This window comes from Polyodon spathula, chromosome 10, assembly GCF_017654505.1.
Source record: "Polyodon spathula isolate WHYD16114869_AA chromosome 10, ASM1765450v1, whole genome shotgun sequence".
NCBI lineage: Eukaryota > Metazoa > Chordata > Actinopteri > Acipenseriformes > Polyodontidae > Polyodon > Polyodon spathula.
This window is the reverse complement of record NC_054543.1, coordinates 6168743-6195341: the sequence shown is the minus strand read 5'-3', so window position 1 is coordinate 6195341 and position 26599 is coordinate 6168743. Positions and strand designations below refer to the sequence as shown.

The 26599-nt window shown below is 38.7% G+C and overlaps 1 protein-coding gene across 3 annotated transcripts in view; it reads right to left on the bottom strand.

Annotated features, from left to right (window-relative positions):
- LOC121322441 (carbohydrate sulfotransferase 15-like) overlaps nt 1-25651 on the bottom strand; it is a 43265-nt gene extending 17614 nt beyond the window's left edge. For 2 of the 3 annotated variants that reach the window (XM_041262414.1, XM_041262416.1), the window contains exon 1: nt 25401-25651. The gene's annotated coding sequence lies outside the window, so the exon portion shown is untranslated. The remainder of the gene's footprint in view (nt 1-25400) is intronic. The other variant, XM_041262415.1, reaches the window with a different exon arrangement.
- Between the last annotated feature and the right edge of the window lie 948 nt (nt 25652-26599).

The window sequence follows — 26599 nt, the reverse complement described above, 5'->3', positions numbered from 1 at the left end:
TCTGCGTTGGTGTCAGATTCTCTGCAATCTGTACCGATCCTTTTCTTGCCAACACAGAAAGATCAGGTCCCAGGTCCGTGACGTCATCTGCATGCGCCACTAACAACGCCTCTGGCTGTAACCAAGGCTTTAAAAGATTGATATGGTAAATGTGTTTCTCTGTCCGTCGCTCCGGCTGGCAGATCTCATAGTCCACCTTCCCAACCTGGCGTGTAACCTCAAAGGGTCCTTGCCACTTAGCCAAGAGTTTCGACTCAGAACTGGGTAGTAAAAGAAGTACCTTATCCCCCGGCTGAAATGTGCGCAACCGGGCTCCTCGGTTATATTGTGTCTCCTGTCTGTGCTGCGCCTGCTGCAAATTGTCATGCGCCCATTTCCCAACAGACTCAAGACGTTTGCGCAGGTCCAACACATACCGGACTGTATTGGTCGAATTGTCCTGCTGCTCCTCCCACATCTCTCTGACCAGATCGAGCACGCCCCGGGGTCTCCGCCCATACAGCAGCTCGAATGGTGAAAACCCCGTAGAAGCCTGGGGAACCTCTCTGATCGCAAAGAGAAGGGGAGGAATCAGCTGGTCCCAGTAACGCACATCACTACGAATAAATCTGCGCAACATGTTCTTAAGGGTCTTATTAAAGCGTTCCACCAAACCGTCTGTCTGAGGATGAAACACAGAGGTCCTAATGGTCTTAATTCCCAAAAGCTTACATGTTCCGCGGATTAGTCGGGACATAAAATTGGTGCCTTGATCGGTTAGTATCTCTTTGGGAATCCCCACCCGGGAAAAAACCTTCACAAGCTCGTTGGCAACAGACTTAGCGGACATAGATCGGAGGGGAATTGCCTCTGGATAACGCGTAGCGTAATCCAGAATGACAAGTAGGTGGGTGTATCCTGCCGCACTCCTTTCTAGTGGCCCAACTATGTCCATCCCAATACGCTCAAACGGAGCTTCCACTAGGGGCAAAGGCACCAGAGGGGCTCGTGGAACGGCTCTAGGGCTGGCCTTCTGACATTCCCCACAACGCTCACAAAACCGCTTAACATCGCCATCCAGCCCCAGCCAGAAGAACCGTGACACAAGCCTTGCTTTAGTTTTATCCCTTCCCAAATGACCAGACAGGGGAATAGCGTGAGCCAGCTGCAACAAATCCTCCTTAAAGGGCTGAGGAATGAGCAACTGATGACGCACTTCACCGGTCTGGGGTAATTTATCAACACGGTACAGTAGGTCTCGATCAATTTCAAAGTGGGGGTACGTGGCGGCGCGTCTGGGCTCGACCACCCGACCATTAACCACCGCTGCTTGGTCAAAGAGCCTGCCCAGCACGTCGTCACGCCCTTGCTCGAGTCGGAAGTCACGGGAGCGAGCTAAGAAATCAGCTCCCATGGCTTCCAACTCGGGGTCAGGTCGGTCCCGAGCAGAGGCAGCCGAGCCAGACCCCTGCGCTGGCTCCGCGACCTCCCCCCCGGACTCTTCACCAACCGCCCCCACCTGAAACTTCTCCGACTCCCTCCATTGCCAGCCCTCATTCTTAGCGATCCGACGCTCCCGTTTAGTTTTACGGGGTTTAAATCTATGGCAAAACCATTCTGGATCGCGAAAGGGAAAAATCTCTCCAATTACTTCCTCTTTCTTAGCCAATAAAGAAGACGGGGCTGTCAGAGCAGCCAACCAATCTTTAAACTGCTCACAGTCCCGTCCCAGAACTACTGGTACCGGCAATCGAGGACATAATCCTACCTGCACCTGCGTCACCTGCTGGCCAATAGTCATACACACATTTATCTTGGGATAGGAGCGGACATCCCCATGAATACATTTAATATGCACCCGTCCCAATATACGTTTATGCCCCGGTGAGATTAGGCTCTCCTGTACCAGAGACTGACTACACCCTGAGTCCAGGAGAGCCTGGGTTTTTGTACCATCCACTGTCACCGGAATAACAAAACCCGTGTGCTGAAGCGACTGAGGTAATTGAACGTGCTTACCTGGTCGGCTGAGGTCACACTCCATCACGGGGCAGTCCCGGGAGAGGTGGCCCACCTCCCTGCACGTCCAACACCTCGGTGGGCTGGCTTCTCTCCCCGAAGTTTTGAAAAGAGGGGGAAACACAGGAGCCATAAAAGGGGCTCGCCGATAAGGCGTCCGCGCGAGACCCCGGTCCGACACTGCAGCAGCCCGTGGGTATCCCCACCCTGCCCCAGTACCCGGGCCGGGAGCTCCCGCCGACACCCCCCGACCAAATCCTGGACTACCCCTTCCCCCCAGTCCCTTCGCCCTTTCCGGGGCCAGTTGAGGGGACGATCCAGCAGCCACACTCCTCCCGGGCAGTTTCGCAGGCGTTGGCTCCGCTGCCTGGTACTGCTCGGCCAGTTCGACCGCCCGGTCCAGCGTGTCTGGCGCCTGCCGCTGGACCCACAGCCGAGGTCCCGAGGCTAGACACTCCAGGAAGCGCTCCACCACGATCATTTCCACCACCCTGGCTTTGGTGTTTAGGTCAGGATTCAACCAACCCAGGGCGTAATCCTTCAGCCGGTGGGCGATGGCTCGTGGGTGCTCCCCTGCCGCAAACTGCTCCTCCCGGAATTTCTTCCGGTAGCCCTCCGGTGTGGCCCCCACACGATTTAGGATGGCTGCCTTCAGCCGAGGGTAATCCAACATGTGCTCCGGGGACAGCGTCCTCGCAGCTGCTTGAGCCTCCCCGGTGAGTTGGGGCAACACATAGCTAGCCCACTGGGCTTGGGGCCATCCGGCCGAGATCGCCATAGCCTCGAACACCTCCAAGTAGGCGTCCGGTCGATCCTCGGCCGTCATTTTGGTGGGTCTCTGGATGGAGTGGTCTGGAGCTGCGGGTCTAGCCGCCCCCTGTACTGCCGCGGTGAGCGTCTGGCGCAGGAGGTCCATCATTGCGGCAAACTGAGTCGCATCCATCGCTAGTCTGCTCCTTCTCTAGCTGCACTGCTTGGGGCAGTGCCAGTGAATCCCACTTCTGACACCACGTGTGGAAGGGGTGTGGGTAATTCACTGACAAGGAGACAGACAGGTGTATTTGGAAAACACCACACAGGTGCCCAGTTTTATTTTAGGCCGGCTCTTTTCCTTTCCCTGTAATTTTTCCCTCCGGTAGAGGGCACTGTTGACCGTGGGCTGCCTATCAACGATGATAGACAGCACCACGGAAATACCACAGCTGGTACACGACCTTCAAATGCACTCGCAGGTGCTCAAAGAAATAATAATGAAAACAGAAGGCGAAAAGAACAAGGGAAAATAAAACAGTAATAAAACTACAAATAAAAGGTGCTGCACTCGGCAGCGTTATCCCGGTCGCCGCTACCCGCACGACCCGGATCACCGTCCTACTCTCTCGGCTATCTCGCCTGCTCTTTCACAATACGCCGGGGTCTGCCCAAGGGTTCCCCGCTCTCTCTCTCTGTCTCGCTGATTCCCGGTCCTGAATCAAAGGGTCCGCACCCTTAGCGCGTCTAAGTGGGCAGACCTGAGGAAACAACAGAGCGTTACTTTATAGGACCGACAATCACCCAAGACCCGCCTCTCGGCCATTCAGAGAGGGGGAAAGTCCACACTCACACTTTCCCACCTCCCCGTGTCACTGCCATGACTCACAGGCGGTTGTTGGGCGACTGCCGCCCTCTTCCTGCAGCCCGTGAACACGCCAGCAGAGTCAGCACAGATCTCTCCCTGTTACACCGTGAGAAAGTGATCAGGCTGTGAGTCCAAGTCAAAACCATTATGAGCTAAATTGTTTTTATCTCACATTTCAGCCATCTAAACACCAGCCTATGCATTTCAATACTGAAGTGCATGTATAACCCAAATCCTTCTTTTAATGATTCAAACGTTGACATTTCGGGGCAAACTACATTTCTTAAAATGAAAATACATGGACGATAACATGCTTCTTTAAAAATGGCAAGTATAAGGTCTACAGCACATAGCGAATGGTAAGATATGTGAAGGTATTACTATAGAACTATATAAGAAAACCAAAAAAAAAAACACTTCGTAAATCTAAAATTTTACAGTCAAGGAAACCAGTAAAAGTGTGTTCCAATTCCCAACCAAGTTAAAATTGTGTTAGTTGCTTCAGTAAATGGCTTTCAGCACTCCGATCTTCAGGGGCTACTCTGTCTACCACAAGAGCCCTTCAATCCCCTGGCTCTTACTTCTCAGTCCTGATGTTCTGTCTGAAAAAAGTTAATAAAAAAAGGCTTTTGGCAACTGCCCCAAAACGATATGATTCGTAAGACTCCCAAAGACATGTGAGCTACACTCAATCCATGAGCTTCAATCATCTCCTTTAACATTTTTTTCCTGCTTGCCACGTGTTTTGTACAATACTTTTTAACTCTCTTTCAAATTAAAGGCACACAAAAAAAATTGATTTATTGGAGTAACAATGCCTAAAAAGCATAACTATACCCAACTGTCTTAGGACTTAAGTGCACATTTGTAGTTTGGTAGATAACCAAGTATTTGCCTGAGTGTACATCTATATTATTTTATCCCCCAAAAATTTAATAAGCCACCTGAAGCTATAGCTTAATATTGCCATTTAAGCAGATGTATATTGATTTTTAATGATCACTTTAATGAAGGTATTTTCTCTCAACTTTCTATATATAATACAGAGCACAACATCAAGAACACGAAAAACAAATGTGATACTGGCATTCGCTCAAGGAGGAAACTTGCTTCTGTCGTGAAGCATTCTTACCATAAATCATAGTTTCTGTTGTTACAAGCCAAATACTGAATACCATATCTTCTAAAATGTTAAAAAGGACCATGTTTGAAGTGACAAATAAAACATTTCTTTATTTGTTTTGCTGCGTCCCATCATTTACCACTCACAGATATTGACAACCATTTCCCCATTCCAGTTACAGTTTGATTTTCCACCTTCTGATACCATGATTTAGGTATACATTTTATAAGACCACCCTTTTCCCACATAAATGTACAGAGACATTCAATAATAGTTGGAAAACACCCATTTTCATATCATTTATCAAATAGATTTTTTTTTTTTTTTTTGTAGGATACACTTTGTTTATGCCTCTCAAAACTTGAGTGGAATTGTCTAGTATAGATTTGTTGACAAATACACTTCTTAGTTTAGTGTGTTAAGGATGTTTCAAGCATCGTACTGCTACCTTTCCTTGCTTTTCAACTCAGATTTGACTCTATTGGACAAATGTTAATTGTTCTTCTTTTTTACATTCCTCCTCTGATAAATTTAGCAGCTGTTCTTCTCTTCTTCCTGGCTCCTAGTCTCCAGTCAGGAAGCCTCATTCAGTTAGTACACTTTTGGCTACAGTAATTGGTATCCAATCTTCTTGAAATGCAGTCCATGCAATCTCAAGCTGGCCACGGGAGAAAGTTGATGCATCAGTCAACAACAAGTCTATATATTTCAAGAAAACATGTCAATCTAAATTCTATTTCTGTGTCATTTACGCTTTTTTTTTTTCAGGAAAAACAAATGCAAGGCAATTACTAAAACAAATAAAACCACTCAAGCATTTTATTTTGGAATTTAAGTAGTGTTAAGTTGTTTCTACTCATTATAGAATTGTACCTGTTGCTTCTTCCTTTCATAAAAAAAAGTGTAAATAAGGAAGCAGATTTAATATGTGCCGAGTGATCAAATTGTATGCTACTGTTTAGACTAAATTTGAAGTAGCAGTAAATATCCATAGATTTGAAAATAAAATCTCATTTGAGTTTCTAATGTACTAAATATTTAAAATATGCCCTGCAACTTGGATTTAAGAAATAGATTTACTAGATCAGATACATTATTCATTAACTTATTTCCATCATTAAAATCAATATTACTCTTGCTAAGAGCCTAAGAATACACTTTTGATTGCCTGGATATACATTGCTGCCTGCCTGCAAGATATAAATAAGTTCTAAGTGAGTGTTATTATAATAGGACTAGCTTCTTCTTATCGTTAAAGCAGTTTAAAAAAAAAAAAAAACATATTAAATTGGATTTATGGTAAATGGTTATTAAATAGAATGCACTAGCATATGCAATAGATGATTTATTATTATACATTCTCAGCCCTGTGCTGCTGACATGTGGCATCAAGTAGAAAAGCAATCATCTTCTTTTTTGTTTTCCAACTCCCCAAATTGCAATTATTGATCCATTTGCTGTTTGGTTTGTCTGACAGGCCGGCTGCTCCAGCATAGAAAATAACTGTTTGTTATTTTGATGGTTTATTGCAGTTTCTGTAGTAGACAACCCTACTTGATGTAGAAATGAAATGTGTTAGGTTTGTTAGCACATTAACTGTACAACATCAGTGTCAACCACAAGTTAAACAAGGAAATATACAATACACCCTTGCTTTATTGCACTTTACTTGGAAAACCCTTGATCCTTTTTTAAACTAACCTTTTCAAGAATCAGTAGAATAGAAAGGTAAACTATTGCAGTAGCCTGGGATTCAGTAATATTTTCTTCCATTGGTAAACTTTAATAGTAATTATGCATTCAATCAGATGTTTCACGCTCAAGAAAAAGAAAACTGGTAATGTTACAAAACAACTAACAAACACATTAGGCAAACCTTTGAGTCTTTAAAATTAAAGGGACATCCTTTAACATCCTAATGAGTGCTTTGTATATTTCTCTACTGCTGTTTCCACTTAGATCATTATTTATGACATACTTTTGTACTATCTGCAGACTTAAGACAATTTAGTCACATTTGCATTCAAGTCATTGAATGTAGTTTCTAACAAATTAAGCAACTGTTTGCCACTGTTACAGTATGTACTGTTAGGTTTGTAATTGGTTAGTCAAGCGACCCAATATAACTATTGAGAAACTGGCCTTTTTAATGTGGGGCTATTTATTCATATTCTACTAAGAATTCATCTAAATTGTACTTTTTATGCAAAGTACAAAAAAAACCTAAGCAGCTCAGTATTGCATTTATTTATTTTTGTTGTACTGAATCCTACAGTTAATTGGTTTACCTATGCAAGAGGAAAGCTTATTTTCTCAATAATACAATGTATAGGACTTTGAGCTTCAGTGATGTTGCACAACTTAGTTTCATAACCTCCACTATTAAAAGTGGAGGTTTGCAACAGGGTGGTGTGTATGGTGACGTCAGACCCGGAAGAAACACTCAGTACTGCCAGATGAAATGTGAATTGCGCAGTTGCACAGTTTAATCAGGACATGGCACTTTCGTCAAAATAAATAGACAAACAAGATGGACTACACAGACAAACACGGTGAGCTGATATTTTAACTACTACTTTGATTATTACCTCCGTCTCCAATCCCGTTCCCCACTCACCGAACACACAACCCCGAGTGGGTGAAAACATGCTGCTTTTATGCAGCTGTACCAAGACTCGATTGCTAATCAGTCATTCAATTGGAGTCGCGGTACAACTGCACGTGAATTAATAAAGTGCAATTTCCCATGCTCATATATTATTACATTTTACTTGCATGTGAAGTGCTGTGCATAAATACAAATATTTTAAACACTCGTGTTACACAGACCCGTTTATATCCCGTGTACCAATGACTATACACCAACATTAACACACAACATACAACACAAAATACACACAGGGGCACTTTGCCACAGGGTTATATGGCCAATGATGATTTTGACAAACTATGTGGTTGTACATGCTCTCAGGTGCTTTCTGAGCCATTTGGGACCACTTTCAGAAGCAAATTCAAACTTGACTTTGTAGAAAAAGAAATTCAGAAATGACTTAACTTACAACTTGTCATTTTACCTGATGAACCAACCTGATATATCACACATAAGGCTAGTTAACAAGCATCATTTTTGCAATACAGCGTTTGCTCCAGTACTTACTGATTGAGGGTCACTTTGGCTCCCTACCAAAATTGTATGGTTTAGAATTCAACACAAATCACAGTATTTTTATACATGCCAACAGAGTTTACTGACTTTGTGTTTCTGAAGAATACAGAAAAAGTTTTCAGTCAGAAAAAAATAAATCTTTTGCAGCTGTTGTGCAGAAGATCCTTCTTTCCTTTTCATTTGTGAACTTTGCCAGGGTCTTCTCATAATCAAACTCCTTCCAGTGAGGTCCATCAACTCTTATGAAAAGGAGGGGATTAAGCCTGTCACTTGCCAGTCTATTCCTGTGTGCTTTTTTCAACACATTTTGAGCTCTAAAGTCCCTCTCCAACAAGACTTCAATATTTTTTAAACATACATATATATTCCAAATTACATTATACACCCCATTGTTAAAATGAAGTACAATAAATGAAAACAAAGATATAAGTTACAAATGTGCTTATCTTTTTATATGCTCCAAAAGTCAATTAAAAAAAAATACCATGCAATCTGTATTGTTAATATGTGAAGTAATGTTATTAAACAAATAACTACATAGTTATCAAAGTCTTTTTGGCGTACAGCTCTCTGTCTGGCTTCCTGACTGCTGCATAATACTCTCTTAGTAGTGCGTTTAGATCCCCGGCATCATATTTGTTTAAATCGTCAAGTTGAATTTGTTTGAGTTTCAGAAAGTCAGAAAACAGTGACAGTGACGTTATGATTACCATTTCAGTGTTTGGAGTATCTTTCTTTACTAGTATATCTTGTAATTCATTTTCTGTTAAGTCACAGAATCACTGTTCAGCAGTTCTTTTACTTACAACCATTTTCTGTTGTTGTGAGGAGTCAGGTGAAGGGCGGTGCATTCCTTTGAAAAGGGGCAGGACTGGCAGTGATGTGAGCCAATCACATGTCAGAAGGGAGACTACTGCCCTCTGTTGTAGGGATGTTAGGCCTCCTATGATGAGATTTTAATATATATATATATATATATATATATATATATATATATATATATATATAAGTAGATAGATAGATAGATAGATAGATATAGATATAGATATAGATATAGATATAGATATAGATAGATAGATAGATAGATGCTTGTGTTATTTTTTAAACAATGAATGAATCGGTGCCCTTTTTTTAGATTTCTACATGCTTCGGGGTTCGGTGACTCGTGCTTTTTATAATGTTTTTATAAGGTCAGAAGGTTTTTATATGCTGCAATTTTTCTTAATGATAGCAGGAAAAGCGCTCTTTCATAAAGATAAACGTTTAGCAATGATTGATGACTAAATTGCCTTGAGACAACAGGTTTTTTTTTTTATTATATTATATAGATACTCCTATATATATATATATATATATATATATATATATATATATATATATATATATATATATATATGAAATATAGAATCTACTCTTGTCAGCATGAGACACAGGGTGCCCGGGCAGCAGCAACGTTCGAGGTGACTAACGCCATAGCTACACAGGTGGGTGCTGACTCAGTGCTCGGTGTCTGATTCAGTATTATTCATTGATGGATCACGTATGTAACATCGTTCTGTTACAAGCACTGTACAAAGTGACAAATTCAAACAAGAAATCTAAGAAGGCATTACTCAAATACCAACCAAAATTGCTTTTGCAGTTTATTTAGGGTGCCACTGGAATCAGAAGATTGTGGTAGACTTAATAAAGACAACAGCACAAGCATAAACTCTCTGGGTTTAAATGTCTGCCAGACCTGATGGTATGTACAGTAATAATCAGACTTGGTTAAACATTAGAAGCCTTTATAAGCTCTTCATCAACATTTAGCTCTAGCTACATTAAGCTCTACACTAAACAGCTAAAATGTACCTGTTATTGATTAAGCAATGCTGCTAGCAAAGACTGGCTTGTTACGTGTTACAAATGAGTAATTCTATGTTTGTTTTGAACTCAGTGCAAGCCAAGAGATGCTGTGTGAATATTGGGTGTCTGCTTTTAATAATAAGAGAGCGCCTTCACGTACCTTGATTGCAGCCAGTTCAGTTCAGATAGTCCAGCCAGCTCAGAGGATGGCAGCACCATCCCACACATCCTCATAATGTCATAACTTACATTATCACTGTATCTGTATAAAGAAAATGGTGTGGTGTATGAGTGTTTTTGTGTGTGTATGTGTGTGTGTGTGTGTGTGTGTGTGTATGGGAGGGGAGGTGGGGGTTAGGTGCATTCACATATAGTAAAGTAAAGCTGCACATTAATTCAAGGTGGGGGGGAGGGGTGACAGTAGACATTTATGAGAAGTCACAGAAAATACATTTAGCAGAGTCAAATCAAACAACATTTTAAACATCTAACTTGTCATTTCAAAAGGCACATATAAGAGATTCTGGTTTTGTCTACAAATCTTCTGACTGCCGAATGCTTTGTAGCTGAAAAGAACCCTTTTTAACAGTGTTCCTTTTTAATTAAAGTACTGGAACAAGCTGCAATTCCAGCAAATTGACCTATGATTGCAGTGTTTCTAGCTTTCTCTAGTAATTCTCCCTGAGGCTGGTGATGACATAAATCAAGGAACTGAAAGGCTACAGGGGAAGCTGTATTTGTATCCTTTTTCCTGTTTCAGGACCAGCTTTGAAACCAATGTCAGCCCTCCCGTCTGATCAAACATGCTCTTATGCAGGTTTCTTATTAAAGGAGTTCAGGAATCCAACCTGCAATTATAACCAATATAATATATTCTCTGTGCTAGATTGATCCCTTTTCTTGTAAAAAAAATAAATAATAATAAAAAATCTTCCTATGAAATACAGGCGTTTCTAATAACAACAAAGTCATACGCATTATTATGCTTTTATTGAACGAGCATATTCAGGTTGTTAATTAGACTTATTATTATTTTGAAATCATTTATGATTTAACTGAAAAACTGCCATTAAAAAAGGCCTATAAAATGTACCGCGTTCACCTTTCTTTAGATCCACACACTTTCAAGATTAAAATGTGTGTGTGTGTGTATGTGTGTGTGTGTGTACAGTGTAACAGGTTATATAAAAAAAAAAAATGACTTTACCTACAAACACATCACATTCAAAGAGGATTCCCAGACGAGGATATTATTAAAGGCTTTCTTTTTAGAAAATGACTTATTATTCAGAGTACTGTATGGTTAATACTGTATAATTAGACTTATAACCAATAAAAAAAGTAAAACAAGACACAACATGAATTCTGGTACACCTAAATGCAGGCTCTATAATTTCGAGTCAAATGGACAGAAAGAAAAGGAAAAATAAAATCATGTGATATAAGTAAAATATAAGATAGTGGCTTCCTTTTTTCTGGTACAGGACAATTATAGCAATTAAAGTGGGTTCAGAACTAAGGGTGAGATATGTGTCTTTCAGCCTACGTGAGGACAGTACTAGACAGACTTCCAAAAATGGATTCAGTTATGCTGCATTCCCTCTGTTAGAATCAGCTATTTTTATAGCAGATTGAGGAGAATGAATACCAGTTAAAAATATTTGGTAATACCAACATTTCTGATGAATATGTGTCTTTAAATTGTACTTATATTTATATGGTTGCAAATGTGCAGTAAGCCTTGAAACAAAATATATAACATAGCAAACTTGGGAGTTAGACAAAATAATAGGCAGATAAACAAATTAAAGCATTTCAAGTTATCATGCTATTTGTTTTAGAGTTTATGTTTGTCATATGTCAACATTCGAGAAATTAATTTGGGCCAAACACAACAAAGGACTAGAGACATAGTACAAGGGATCAATCCAAGCTCTCAATGCATCCAAAATACTGTACCTGAACAGTGCAGAATAAATCGACCAAAGACTGTAAATATAATACCTGCCCACTGACAAAGGCAGCAAATATCATGTTTGGCAGGGGTTTATCTAAAAGTTAGTGGGCTGTACTCTCAAAGCTATTTACTGAAAATCATCACAAGCACTTTTTTTTCATTAAAAAAAACAATAATAATTACTTGCCTGGCAGGAGTTCAAAATAGATTAAAGTTCATGTCAGCAAATTTCCTATGGGAACCACTTTTATGCTAATGTTTTGGAAATGTAATTTCCAGTACCTAATCTGCTGACTCGTAGACAACTCAAGTGAAAATCGACTTCAGATACAGCTTACTATACCTAAGTGACCTTGAGCTAGTCAGTTAAGTACCTTCTTAACCCAAATGATTCTACTGAACAATGCTCTAACCTTGGATTAAACAGCATTTTTTGTGCAGAGTGTACAGAGTTCAATCCCTACTGCCAGCAGTTCCATTAATGACTAGTGTCGCCTCCATATTTGATTCAATGCACTGTATGTGTGCAGGTGATTCCAAGTAGCCATGTGGTTTGTGTATATTGCAAGTGTAAATTGTACCTTGGGACATCATCTCACCTTTGCAGCCTGTTCAGTTTTTGTGTCAGAGCAAGACAGATGTTACTGTGTAACATAAACATTTTGAAGGAAAGGAATGAAAAATATGAAAGGAGAAAAATAATTGATTCGAAAATTTGGTTACCTCCGCAGACATTTACATCTTGAGTACACTGTGACCACAAAACGAGAATGAACGACGAGTTCAAGCAACGAGTCTGAAACGCCAGCAACGAACAAATCTTCCAGTGTTTGCTGCAAAGGTCATTCCACTGTTATTCTTCTCTCCTGATAATGCTTGAAGTAAGCCAAGGACAAATAAAGCTGAGTAATTAATTTCCTCAAAATGTTTACTGTTTGAACTAATTTGTCTCGCAACATTTCCTTTAGCACTGATGGCTAGCACCCATGTGCCTTACACAGCGTCTGGAGAGAAGGTGAACTCTGCTTGTAATGCGCATTAGATGGTTACATCATTGAATTTTAGTTTTCTTGCTTTGTAGGGCTGCAATGAAGGGCACATTTTGACCTTTGAAGGTTCGGAACACATTACAGAAAAAACTTTTCCTCTTACACTTGAATGTGTCGTATTTGAAAGTGACACTGCATCATAAAGTGTGACTAAAGGGTAAGCAAGTGTTAATTCATACTTCACATAATTACATGAAATTAGATGCACAGTTGCTGCATTACCTTGTACCTCCAGTCTGTTTAATGCAAAATCCAGACATCAAAAACTGCTTTAAAAGAACTCTTAACAATATGTTGGTGACAAAGCGTTAATGAAGCTAGGCTGCAGAGGCCTTGTCCCAGCACTGCGTTCCAAGTCTCCGTAAATAAATCTTGTTTATAAGGCCAGTCACAACATTGCAAGCCCATGGGTAGACACTGGTCCAGGAGAGCAGAATGGAAGAGGAATTACAAAAGGAATGAAAAGGGGTAATTATCTTTTTGTAAACAGATTGTACACCTCCACACTGCCAACAGCACCCAAATTAATTTTACAGACTTCAGGAACAGACAGGGTGTGCGCCAGAGGTGCACTGACTTTAGACTCTCACCACTCCAACTAAAACAAACACTCTGCACAGTCAGTTTAAAAATGTATTTGCACACATCATTAGAAAAGCAAAAACAGATTATCTTCTAGCTGTCTGATCCTCTTCAAGATTTATATATATATAGGTATATATATATATATATATATATATATATATATATATATATATATATATATATATATATATATATATATATATATATATACTGTATTTAGACACACGCACACACGCACATACACACTCACACACACACACACACACACACACACATATTAGAGGTCTATACCTGATCATGCTGAAGTCCTCAAGTCTAGTATACCTTATATGTAGTGCTACAAAAAGTAAAGTAAGAGTCTTATAGTCCAGCAGATTTTGGGGGGTGAAAAAAGGCAGTTACTAATTTCTCATCCTAAAGAACACCTGCCAGACACACAACTCTTGAATTGTCCCTTCTTAATTACGTCATCATGGCAGATGTTTTCTATCATAAAATTACAACGTATGCACAGTTAAACAGTCTGTTTTGCATTCAGAATTCCTGCTTCTATAAATGGAAAAGTTTGGTAGACTACCAGGGTTATTTTCAAAGGAGATCCGCTATAGGAGCGGTCTTGCTTGTTTATTTGTTTGCATTAATAAACAAAAATGCAACAGTATATATTACAACTTTTTAAAATAATGTCCCACTATTATTAGGGTTTAATTAAAGCCTAGGCAACAATGTAGCACTGAGCGGTAGCTTTTCAATTGAGAATGAAGCATGTGCTATACTAACCAAGTTTGTAAGCCAAGTTGTGCAGAGACTAGAAAATAAGCCTACAGTACACTCAACCAGTCTTGGGTAACAGCAGTTGACTGTGAGCAGCTTATTTTGGCTGCTTATACGGTATGCCTTGCCTTGCTTTTTTGCTGCTAGCACTGAGCCACTTTCCCTTCACTTCAATTCACAAGCAGGGATGCAGATGAATGGCTGTTCAGTTGTCCATGGCAGCCAAGAAGGTTGAGGGATGACAATGTGTTGTAGGAGTGGTTATCTAAATATTCCATTCAGATAAATAACACTGCATACAGTATCCATAGTCAACAAGAGTAAAAAATGAAGCATTTCTACTCCAAAAACATTTATTTCACCCACACAAAACATAAGCCTCTTCCTCTCCCCATGAACAACATTTTCTGCACAATTAGGATTTTTAGAATGAAACAGTTTTTGAATTCATTGCTTCCTGTCATTTGTTTATTGTGTATACAAATGCATTACTTAAAGCAAATAGAAAATTGGGGTAATCAAGAGATTTGGCTTCTTTCGGAAGTGATCTTGACTTTTTTAGTCTCAATAATCACAGCAAGTGAAAGCAACATTTTAACAGAAGCAATTTCTTCAAGACATGCACTGCTGCGCCATAGAAAGACCAATGGTTGGGCAAGTGAAATTTATAATATGAATAACGTATTAGTCATTTTTATGTGTTAATTCAACAAGAGACTGCCCTTTAGAGGCTGACAAGTTTGTATTATGCTGGCAAATAAATAATCAATGTATGCCTTACTAGGTTAAGATATCTTCCAAGAGCATACATGTCCCAGCGCTTTTAACATTATGAAATTAAATATCACAAGACCTGCAAATGTAATATTATTACTTCACAATTACTGTGAGCAAGAATAACCTTGGCAAAGTTTTGAGCCAACTCCTTGAAACTAGCTATAATTTTTATTACATTTTCTTCCATTCAGTTCCAGTTTAAGCGTAAGTGCACACAAGGTCTTGCCAAAATGTGACAACCATGCCTACCTCTAGAATGACACTTAGGTTAAGAATGCAGAGCGCTTAGGAAATAGGAACACATAGAGGATCTTTCATCTCTGAAGACCCAAGTCCATGCACCACCTTTGAACTCCTGAAATAAATGCAGAGACCATAGGAGACTCACATCTTTGAAAGTGGAAGCCATATTAGGAGATTCCACACAATAAATATGAAGTCAGCATCTCAAGTAGTTTATGAGCTATTAGCAGTTGAAATAAAGACAAGAACATTAGGAACAAATCTATCACTGTACCAGGAGGTTCCTCCAGTTTAAGGTTCAAATCAAACTGTCAAAGCAACACTGGAGTGTTAGACACAGCACAGGATTGAACTGCACTGGTGAAAGACCACACTGTAGAGATATCTCAAAAACCACACTGCAGATATCTCAAAGACCACACTGCACATATCTCAAAGACCACACTGCAGATATCTCAAAGACCACACTACAGAGATATCTCAAAGACCACACTGTAGAAATATCTCAAAGACCAGCCTTTAGATATCTCAAAGACCACACTATAGAGATATCTCAAAGACCACACTATAGAAATATCTCAAAGACCACACTGTAGAGACATTACAAAGACTGCACTGTACACATATATCATAGACCACACTGCAGATATATCAATGACCACACTGCAGACATCTCAAAGATCAATATAATGTCCTTATTTATTACTTTATTTAAAACGTAGTGTGATATATTACTCATTACATTTTATTTTTTTTACATTTTATATTTCTTTACCACAGCTCTGCTGTATACAGACTTGCATTAAAAATTATCTGCATATCCAAAGACAAGAATCAAAAGATCTGAGAAAAATAAGAGAGAACAAAAATACTAATAAAAAAGGTATTGGGTTAGGCCAATCCCAATTTTTAATGGCTTGGAGTCAAGGATCAAACCTGAAAGGCACTCTTTTTAATTGATGTTGAACTTTAAAAAATGTGTGGGTCCCCTGCCACTTTGTCAGTCAGTTCAAATCTGTTTATAACCTAGAGGTATGTGCAATGATGCATCTGTTATAAATGACAATTTCCATTACATGAGAGTAGATGCTAAAACTTCATGCTGATTTGAACTTGGCTCTCACCATGATAAGCATCAACTATGACGTAGCTTGACAGTAAACTAATGTGATCTATCTGCCTCTCCATCCATTTGTGTTTCTTTCCATCTGATGATGTAAATACCCTTCTGCCTGATGTTGATGGCTGAAGTGTAATTCTGGCTCCAGGGATCAACTTATTGCCTCCCCAGCACATCAGCACACAGAACGGCTGTGATGGTGGCTCCTGGGATCAACCACAGTGTGGTCTCCCCAGCGCAAACATTCTAAATATTTCATTACCATTGTTATTGTTTATTTAAATGAATTATCCCAGTCTCTGGTTATGTCAGGCTTATTTCAGTTTTTGACATGCCATTTTAGATTTCATTTTAAGAACATGGTGGGGCCAAGGGTGGACAAATGCCCCCTGCAAGTGCAATCCCAGGTGTTTCCTCTGGAACGGTTATATCCCTTATTCTCACAGCAGTTATGAATTACACAGTACATATTATGTCTGCTGCTAAATCAAGTGACCTGAACTGGTAGCTGTATGCTCAACAAAGCAATTATACAATGTGGTGACCTTTCAGCTCTATGAGCAGATCATTGCATAATGTGATCCCTTTGGAATCAGGGCATACTCAAAAGAAGCCAGCAAATAAACTCAGGTAATACCAGCTGATACAGAGTTCACATGGTTGGAGTTAGTTTTTAAATTGATGTTGTAAAACAAACAGTTCATCATAACAGAGCTCCATTTGTTGTGCTACAAACAGTGCATGTGTTGTTTTGAAAGGGACATGGTTGCACTACGGTGTTTGGTAGATGCACCAAGCATTAATGCTATCTTCATGGGGTGTGCTTGTCACCCCACTGGTTGGCTGATCAGACACTTGGAATACACAGTGTGTGGGTAAAGGCTTCTGACTTGTTAAGCCCGGAGAAGAAATTGAGCCTTTACAATGTGACCTCCCAAAGATGCTGACCATCTAAACCCACCATTTCTGAGTACAGCCGACCCACGTATCTGACTAGACCCCACGATAACAATTACCTTATAAAGGGCAAAGTAGCCCATGTGGTGCCACTGGAATTTTACAGCAATCAACAGAGAATTCTCTAAAGATGACCAATAATGAGTAAAATAGACATGCCAGTCTCTGTAAACATCAATGAAAAAAAAAACATCAAGAAAAAAAAACATTTAGATTGTAAAAGATAATTTAAAAATAGAATTCAAATACAAGTAGAAGTGAAACTGGAACAGAAAATGGATCAGCATTTCCCAAGCACGTCAGACACTGAAAACATAAAACTGGTACTGTACACAAGTCAACCGCATTGCAATTGTGCAGCTTTCTGCAGAAGGAACAGAAAATGTGATAGGAAACTGAGCACCACTGTCACTCAAAACAAGGAAAGAAACTAGCGTTTTAAATTAAACACAATTAAGAATAGGAGCCCATACTAGCACAGTGGATTCATTGTTTTTAATGAGGGGGAAAAAACTAATAGAATGTCCTTTGTATATTTTTATTTTATTGTTTTTTTTAATATTTTCATTGACAGTATTCGCACTACACTGTTATATCTGTGTCTATTTTCCTGAGCTTTTGCTGTCACTTTTCTCAAAGGCTTATGATAAAATAAAACTGGTGTCACCTCCTCACCTTCCTGTCTAACCATTGTTCCAGAATGGTGTCACATTCACCCTTTAAAAGAAGAGGAATCCTACATGAAAAAGTCTAAAATCACTAACGTGGTTATTAAAAAGCTCATTAACAATATCCATGGTAGGACAGTCTTGCCAAACTATTGCATGTTTTTACAGAAAAGTTAACCTATCCACTTGATGACACGGGCAGTACTTGGGTTTCAGTGGAAAAGTCTGTCCCATGGGTAAGTAGTCCTTCACCAGGCCACGTTACATAAGTGTTTGACTTTTCATGAGACATCTGCTTCTCGTGAAATAAACGTGGACATGGTGCCTTTTTGTGTTTATGTAAATCCTCATTTCCCTTTGGAATGCGTGCTTTTCCCCAAACGTTATGCAAATCAAGGAGAGGGGGTGGAGGGTCAGATTTAAATTAGCCATGCTGACGGCGATCTTAGATTCTCATGCCGTTAACCGGGAAAGTCCCAAAATACCGTTTACATGAGCAGAGAAAAGTTTCACGAGAAAGAATCCACGTGTCATCATGTTTGACATAAATGGTTATTAAAGATTTGATTTACTGATGGATAGTGCCTGCTTTTTTAGTACTTTGTTTTAGGGGCAGTAAATCGTTATTAATAATAAACTGGGCCAAATCCGAGTGGTTTATACCAGCTTTAGGAAAGGACTTGAACAAGCTAATTAATGTTTTCACGATTTTTACATGTGTAAGTGGGCATTGATTTCACAAGCATTTCCTGGAATCTCACAAGAAATTGAGGCTTTCACTGTAAAATACCGAGATTGTTTTTTGGGACATTTTCACTAGCTTTCACACGCACTGTCCATTCATGTGAAACAAACCAACATGTAAACTGGCCTATTTTTACCTTTTCTAAGCCTAGAGGCAATAGTTTACGTTATTTCAAAGGCCGATATCTTGTTGTGATATATTTGTAGTTACAAAGGCTTTTTATAGAGAATAATTCCCCCAAATATATAACATTTCTTTATTTTTAATAAGAATAGGTACATACGAATATATAATAAAACAGGTTTTTTTTACAGTGTCTTGTTTATTCTTTACAATATTTTACTGCATTTACTGCAATGCTGTGTGACAATTACGTATATGAACAATTCTTATATTCTATGTAAAAACACCAGACTTTTTAATAAATAATTGATTCAATTGAATTTTGCGTGCATGAAGTGAACACAGGCATAGAATGCAAAAACAAATATTATGTAACAGATTTTAAACACACCTTAGTGTCTGTTTTAAATGATTGAGAATGTACTTTAGACACACTAGAAAACACTAAATGTGCAGTGCATCAATTCTGAAATGTGTTTAAAATGCTGTTGCTTAAGGTTAATGTTTAATTCCTAAATGTGTGATTTACAGTGTATGGCAAAATATAAATTCCATAGCTTATACAGAAGGATGATCTTATTTGTTGGATTTGGTGGACGGTAAACTGTTCTGAACAACAATGCCTTAGCATGTGTTTTGTTGACTAAGCAAACAGATGTCGGATTGTAAGATTAAAGCAGTGTTTCATCCAACTACACAAAAGCAATAATTCTTATGGGGATTACTGCACTCCTCAGTTTTCTTGTGTTGTTGTTTCTATTCTCTCAAACAAAATCTACTTTTATAATTGCAATCATAATATACCGTACAGCAATCTCAGTAGACACTCTAACAAATACTAGTGACTAACCCTGAAACCCTAGAAGAACAATTTGAACACAGCATTATCAGCAGTGGTAACACAATAGATATTAAACAGTGGTCCTAATATGATAATAATAATTTATGTAGCGCCTTTCATAGTGGCCCACCATCACAAAGCGCTTTACAAGAAGGAGACCAGGGTGTGTGAACTATGCCTCAGCTGCAGAGTCACTTACAAGAACATCTCACCCAAAAGACAGAACACAAGGAGGTTAAGTGACTTGCTCAGGGTCACACAATGAGTCAGTAGCTGAGATGGGATTTGAACCCAAATACCTCCTGTTATAAACCCATTTCTTTAACCACTTGCATTCACCTGCAGCTATATTCCCTTGTGTGCCAAAGTATTATAATGTCATCACTCATTCCACTTTAACATTCCTTTTGTGCTATGATTACCCCTTAATATAAAACCGCTGTATTTCCATTCAAGAGACTGCACTACCATTGAAGATCATTTGGTAAAATAATCAAGCTAGTGTGGCTTCCTCTGTATGCCACTTTTGTTTCACTGTTTGCCATTAAATGTCCTCCCCCCAACTCAAATAGCGCGCACTTAAGAGGGAAAGTCATATTTAAGTTTTCTGACCACCTTTCTACCCTCTAAATAAACAACTAAAAGACTTGAAGATATATCTGAAAATATGGAAGTGGAAGTTGTAAGATATTTCACAATCCAATCCAGATGTTACATAAAGTAACATTCATTTAAATAGCCAATTTTCTAAGCAGCTTCTAAGGAACTCAAAATTCTAGCTATGATGGACAAATGGTGCATTTGTTTTGTTGGGCAATATTATTTAGAGCACAAATATCAGCTAGTACATGGACATATCACAATGGGCAGAAATGAAGGCATGCTAATGGACATCCTAGTATTTTTCATTGTCTTGTGTAGCAAATTAGTTGCAATTGATTTCCAAATTGATTAAAATTTGTGATTTAGCTTCTGGCTTAATTATGAAGCTCCTGGAAAATCCATACTTAATTCTTAACTTTGCCACTTTAATGATTCTAGAGTATGTTTTAATTAGCTTCCACACGGTACACTACACTTTGATGACTCTCCTTCACGCAACTTCAGGACAGTTTTATCAAGCACATGTTCTGTTTACTTGAAAATGTGAAATCTTTTAAAAACAGCCTTTTCAAGTTTAAAGAAATTGTCAGTCAGTTGAATGTAACGCATCAGAAATTGCTGTTATCATAAAAAGTCAAGGTTGCTCCTGTAAAAGGGTTGGTTTTGAAAATGCTTTTCAATTTCAAGCTTCACTTGCACTTTTTTAAATGAGATCTGCCACCAAGAACAAAAATGCAACAGTCTATACATCTCTGTACATATGATTGGTTTTTACATTAGAAACAGCAGGTAAAGCTTAATAGCATTTATAACAATTTCAAAGCACCACCTGGAGCCATGGCCGACTTGTCATTTCTCTTGTGTAATAATAACTAAATAACATTTCTGTCTTAATAAAAGTTAGTATGAGGTCATGTTATCCATCAGCCTGATCTTTGGAAATCTTACAAATACAATTCTGCAGAGCTCTGCTAAATGTATTTTTAATAATACTAGCGTGCAGTAAACGGGGTTGCTTTGTACCTGATAATACTTTATGGATACAACTGTGAATCACTGAGCTTTAAGTCATAAAAACTTAAACAAACAGTGGTATAAATGTAATGGTCTCATGAATACTACAGTAGACACATTTAAGTGTCAAGATAACGTGACTTAAAATGAATGGATATTATTGAAACAGCATGATTCTATTCTAAAGTAGGCAAACCACAAACAGTTACCAAGATGTTATGCAAACAGCATTAAAACAAATAGCAAGGTATATATAAAATACAGCATTGATCTATTTATCTATCTGTCAGGTTTAAGACTCCTTACAAACAGTCAAATGCACACTCGCCATACAAAGAAGGGTTAAGAAGACTTGTAATCCACGGCTTGCCATTCAGAGACAGTTCCTGACAGGCACCACAGCCATACAACAAAGCCTGCTATGTAGTATGATTCACAGAAGCTATCATGAATGAGAACTGTTTGTGTTTTTGTGCAGAGTGTCTTCCTATTGTAGTGTTTTTCTTTTTGTGAACAGTTTTCAAAGAAATCCAAAACAGGCCCCCAGATTACACCACCTTATCATCCCGCATCCTGATACCAGCTGCTAGCAATATTTTCTTCCTTTTCTTCAGCTATGTGGGTATTCAGGAAGTATTTTATTTATAGCAACTATATAGAGTCTACAAGATTCCCAACACACAACTCTGCTGCCCTATTGTCTAGAATGGGCATGTTACCTATGATGATATATCTATGGCATGGTGGCAAAATCCAACACAAATCCCATTGTCTTAAACACTAATGGCAATCTATGTCTTAATGGGGGGGGGGGGGGGTATTTGCTGTCCCGTCAGGGACAGTGAGGATGGTTGAACCACAAAGAAGGAAAACCAAAGTCTGGGAAGGCACAGCCAGGCAACTCCCTTCACTGTAGACTGTAGAGCCCAGTGAGAGCAAAGGGTTTTGGCTATATATACCAAAACTGCAGCTGGACCACTGGAACATGGAACATGGGCCTGACTGGCCTACATGGGCCTACCGTATATACAGTACCAAGAAGAAGTGGGCCATGTAAATATCTACCTAAACAAAACAGGTAATAATAGTTTCAGTTTAGCCAATAAGTCTTAAAAATAAAACAGCAACATTTGGTGTTTTAATTTATGCGTTACACCTGGTTTCATGAATTGAGTGTTGTAAGGATCCCCATATGGAAAAAGAAATGGAAAACCAAACAGCATCATTACTTTACACACTAACCACCGTCTACTTCTTATTTTTATTGGATCCAGTGTCCTTAGGTAAAAAAGGTGGAGACAAGTTAAGCAGTGTTGAGGGTCGTATTTCTTAATAAATTGCAGACATGCAATAAAACTAGCCTGGGATAATTAGCATCACATGTGGTCAGTGTGTAATATATATTTTCCCACCTTTTATAACATAAGATGACTATACTTCTCATTCGGGGGAGCGGCGGTAGAGCGAAGATGTGTGGAAAAAACTGCAACGATAAACTATTAAAAACCCTTACACCCGCCGCGACATAATGTTTCATAATACATTTGGTTAATACCTGCCCAGTTTCAGATAGACAGGTAGCAAACCATGTTTACTTCTTAATTATTGTGTCACCACATGTAAAATTTGCTTTGAAATAACTGGAAACAGAAAGAAAAATATAATAGCAACACAGTATATGTTAGGAATGTGACAAAGAAGTTTCTGTGATTTTAAGTGCTGTTAGACACTGCAGAATACCTCCCTAACAGAAAAAAAACCCTCAATTTATTAAAAAGTAACCAGCACTTGTACGGATGTGTGTATGCTCCTGGGACTGACTTAGCACATACGTTTGAATGTATCCACATGGCTCCCTATAAAAGCCAGTATATGACCTGTTACAACATGGTAAAAAAAAAAGACCTTCGCAATCACAAGCCGGTACTGCACTACAATACTGCATTTGTTTAGATAGATTTCACAAGCGACTTACAGGGACTAGTGAGTAAACTATACATTAACAACTGCTGCTACAGAGTCACTTACAATAGGACCTCGGTTTTACATCTCATCCAAAGGACGGACTTACTTGCGGTGTTAGCTTGTTTGAGGTAGTAGGAGTATAAGAGCATAATTAGCTAGAGTAACCGAACATTGTACAAAAGAATTTAGTGTAGAAAACAGAGTTCAGACACTTGTACAGGTTTTAGGTTTTACAATTTTAAATCAAACTGCCTTTCTATGTTTTGAAGAGGTTTAGCATGTGAGACAGGGCTGAATAAAACACACTTTGGAAACAGCTTATGATAATGAATTACAAAAATCATGGCTTGAACTGTGTATACCAGACTGTTTCCAAAAGTTATTTTATAATTTGTGAACCATGGTGTGAGAGTGAGAGATCTGAATGCAAAATGGTAAATCTGACCAATTTAGGCAAAAGTCCAGTGTGGGAAAACTGGTCATAAACCATGTACAGTATGAGTAATCAACCAATGAAAATCCGGCACATCTTATCCTGTTTGCTGATGTCATCTTGTGCATAGAACTTAAAGTTAGAAAAACAAAAGCACTGTGTTTAATAGCGGTTCCTTAGTATAGATGTTCTTAAAATAAGATTATTTTGTAGTCTATCGCAAAAAATCTTTCTCACCCACAACTTTTAGTTTTACAAATGTAGGGCACATATTACGCAAACTAATAGCACTAGGAAAAAAAAAAAAAGTCTATTTGATTGTTTTCTGTCTGTTTCCTGCTTCCTGTGGATAAACTGACTTGATAATACAGCAGTTAATTATGGAGCCTAGTTAGTTGTCACACATCACCCACTAAAACAACATTGGGTAAATGCTGTAAGTAGCCAAGTTATCCACAGAATTTTTTTTATTTTTTATAATGGCAACACTCTGCAAGACTTAAAACTACTGCCAGAGCCTAGTTGTTTGTGGTGTAAAAGCACAAAGCTGTCATTTATTAACCTTTGCAGCCTGTGAACCACAAATTAGGATTTAGGACATGGGAAAAATATGTTGTATACAGACTAGTTAATTGACAATGTGGTTAATAGATCTATACCATAGGCATCCAATTAACCAAAAGAAAAAAACCTTTAATCCCCACCCCCAAGTAAAGGCTTTTTGAAGGCAGGATAGTAATATTAATCTAATGCGTGTGTTAGTTACAACTGGATGAATAGCACTTTCAAGAGCAGTGAATGAAGAACAGATCAGATTTGGTGCTGCTGTAGGTATTTCACTAGTCCGAACAAAGAGAGAGCTCTGGCATGCTTTTCTCAACCCTCAAAGGGACCACTGTAAAGACAAGACCCCCTTTGATAATTAGAACCACTGAATAAAATGTCATTCATTATACTTGACACTTTACAAAAAAGTAAAGAAAAAAATCTCTTCAAAAATCTATAGTACATTACCTAATATAATAAGAAAAATAATAATAATAATAATAATAATAATAATAATAATAATAATAATATAATAATAATAATCAAAGGATATTCAATATTCAACAATGCACTTATGTGTTTATTGAATGGAGGGCTGTTTCTTTCAAGTACGTTTTCCAATCAAAGAAGTTTCCAGGCATATCTACCGTGCTCCCGTGTTTGGCAGGGTGTTTCAACTTGGAGTAGATAGATGCACTTCAAGAAAGAACCAGACTTAGTCCCTTGCCGCAGTAAGTAAATAAGGCAGGTACATAAAGAACAACCCCTCCAGTTTACCAAACAGCAGTTTCTAATCCAGGATACAAAATGTACAACTGCCTGACCAGAGATTATTCTCCACACAGTTCACGCTGTACCGAACTGCACTCTTGCAGGTATTTGCTGTCAAACCGTTTACTGGCTGACAGTTTTGTTTCCCATCGCTTTTTAAATGAACATCTCAAGCACGCGTCATCCAGACACTAACGAACTCTACATTCTTATTTATCTGAGTAACGCTGTCCCGCATTTACTGGGTTTTAAAGAGCAACGCTATTTAAAGTTCAGACACAACTATAGATAGATAGATAGATAGATAGATAGATAGATACATAGATAACGATAAACGTTCATCAAACGTGTGCGAAAGCAAGATAAAATGACTGAAGCAAGAAGACATGTAGAACACATAAGCACCGGCATCTTTCTAAACATATATAGTATATGCTATTATAAATTGTTTCTAAATAAGAAAACAACCACCTTACCTTTCCGAGACCACCTGTCCCGCTTGCCAAGAAGAGTCCCACGAAAAAGAAGCTTCTTCTAATTTAGAGTACTTTCTCATAATATTATCAATAATTCCCTCCTATTTTCATATTCCATTTTCTTTAGTTTTTATCTTACGTTTGTTAGCCGTGGGAGGAGTGCTGTGAATGCTGCCGATAACAGAAAAGTTGCTGGTGTCTGTGCTGTCTGCGTAGTTCGGTGTGAACGCGACTGTCTTCCTCAGTGTGCGAGTCTCTCTCTCTCTCTCTCTCTCCTCTCTCTCTCTCTCTCTCTCTCTCTCTCTCTCTCTCTCTCTCTCTCTCTCTCTCTCTCTCTCTCTCTCTCTCTCTCTCTCTCTCTCTCTCTCTCTCTCTAGGCTGCAGACGATGGGATTGCGAGAGCTGGTAGCGGCACCATCACGCTCGTATGTCATGCGCTTTTCAACAGCCAACAGTACACACAGCCGTGGTAAATGTAAATAGTTTTTTTTAAAAAATGTCTTACTTTTAATTCATTAACGAAACACCGACTCTTCCCATAACCCTACATAAAAACAATAAAAAAAAACTTATCAAGAATGGTGTTGGATAATTTAATAAGTATTATTATATATATATATATATATATATATATATATATATATATATATATATATATATATATAAAAACAGCTGCAGGCATGTTTGAAACGTTAATTGTATAAAGTGGATACTTTTCAGCTGTGGCACCTTAACAAGTCTCTGTCTTCCTCTAATGCAACCCCCCTCCCATGCATCCCAAGGTTATCCCATAGGAAATGCCAGTACAAAATTGAAGAAACAGCTGCGGGCTGTAAGTTTGGCTCTCTAACTAGAACTGTAATAATGTTTCATTACACTAAGGACACAGTTACACTAAGGACATGTATTACAGTGGACATTTAATGTATTGAAATATATTCATATATCTATTTTTCATATTTTTATAGCTTACCTCTACTTTTTTCCAACCAACAACTAATCTTATTGTAAGCAGGGAACTGGCAGCAAAAATTCATTTCATCCCTACTGTCATCCCTTACAATACCCCACAGTAGACTAACAACAGGTTAAATATGTTTTGCATTGCTCTTTAGTTTTGTTCAGACAGTTCCTTTAGGAAGAATGAATAAAAACCAGAAATTGCAAACCAGAGAACAGCTGCAATGGTTGTCCTGCAG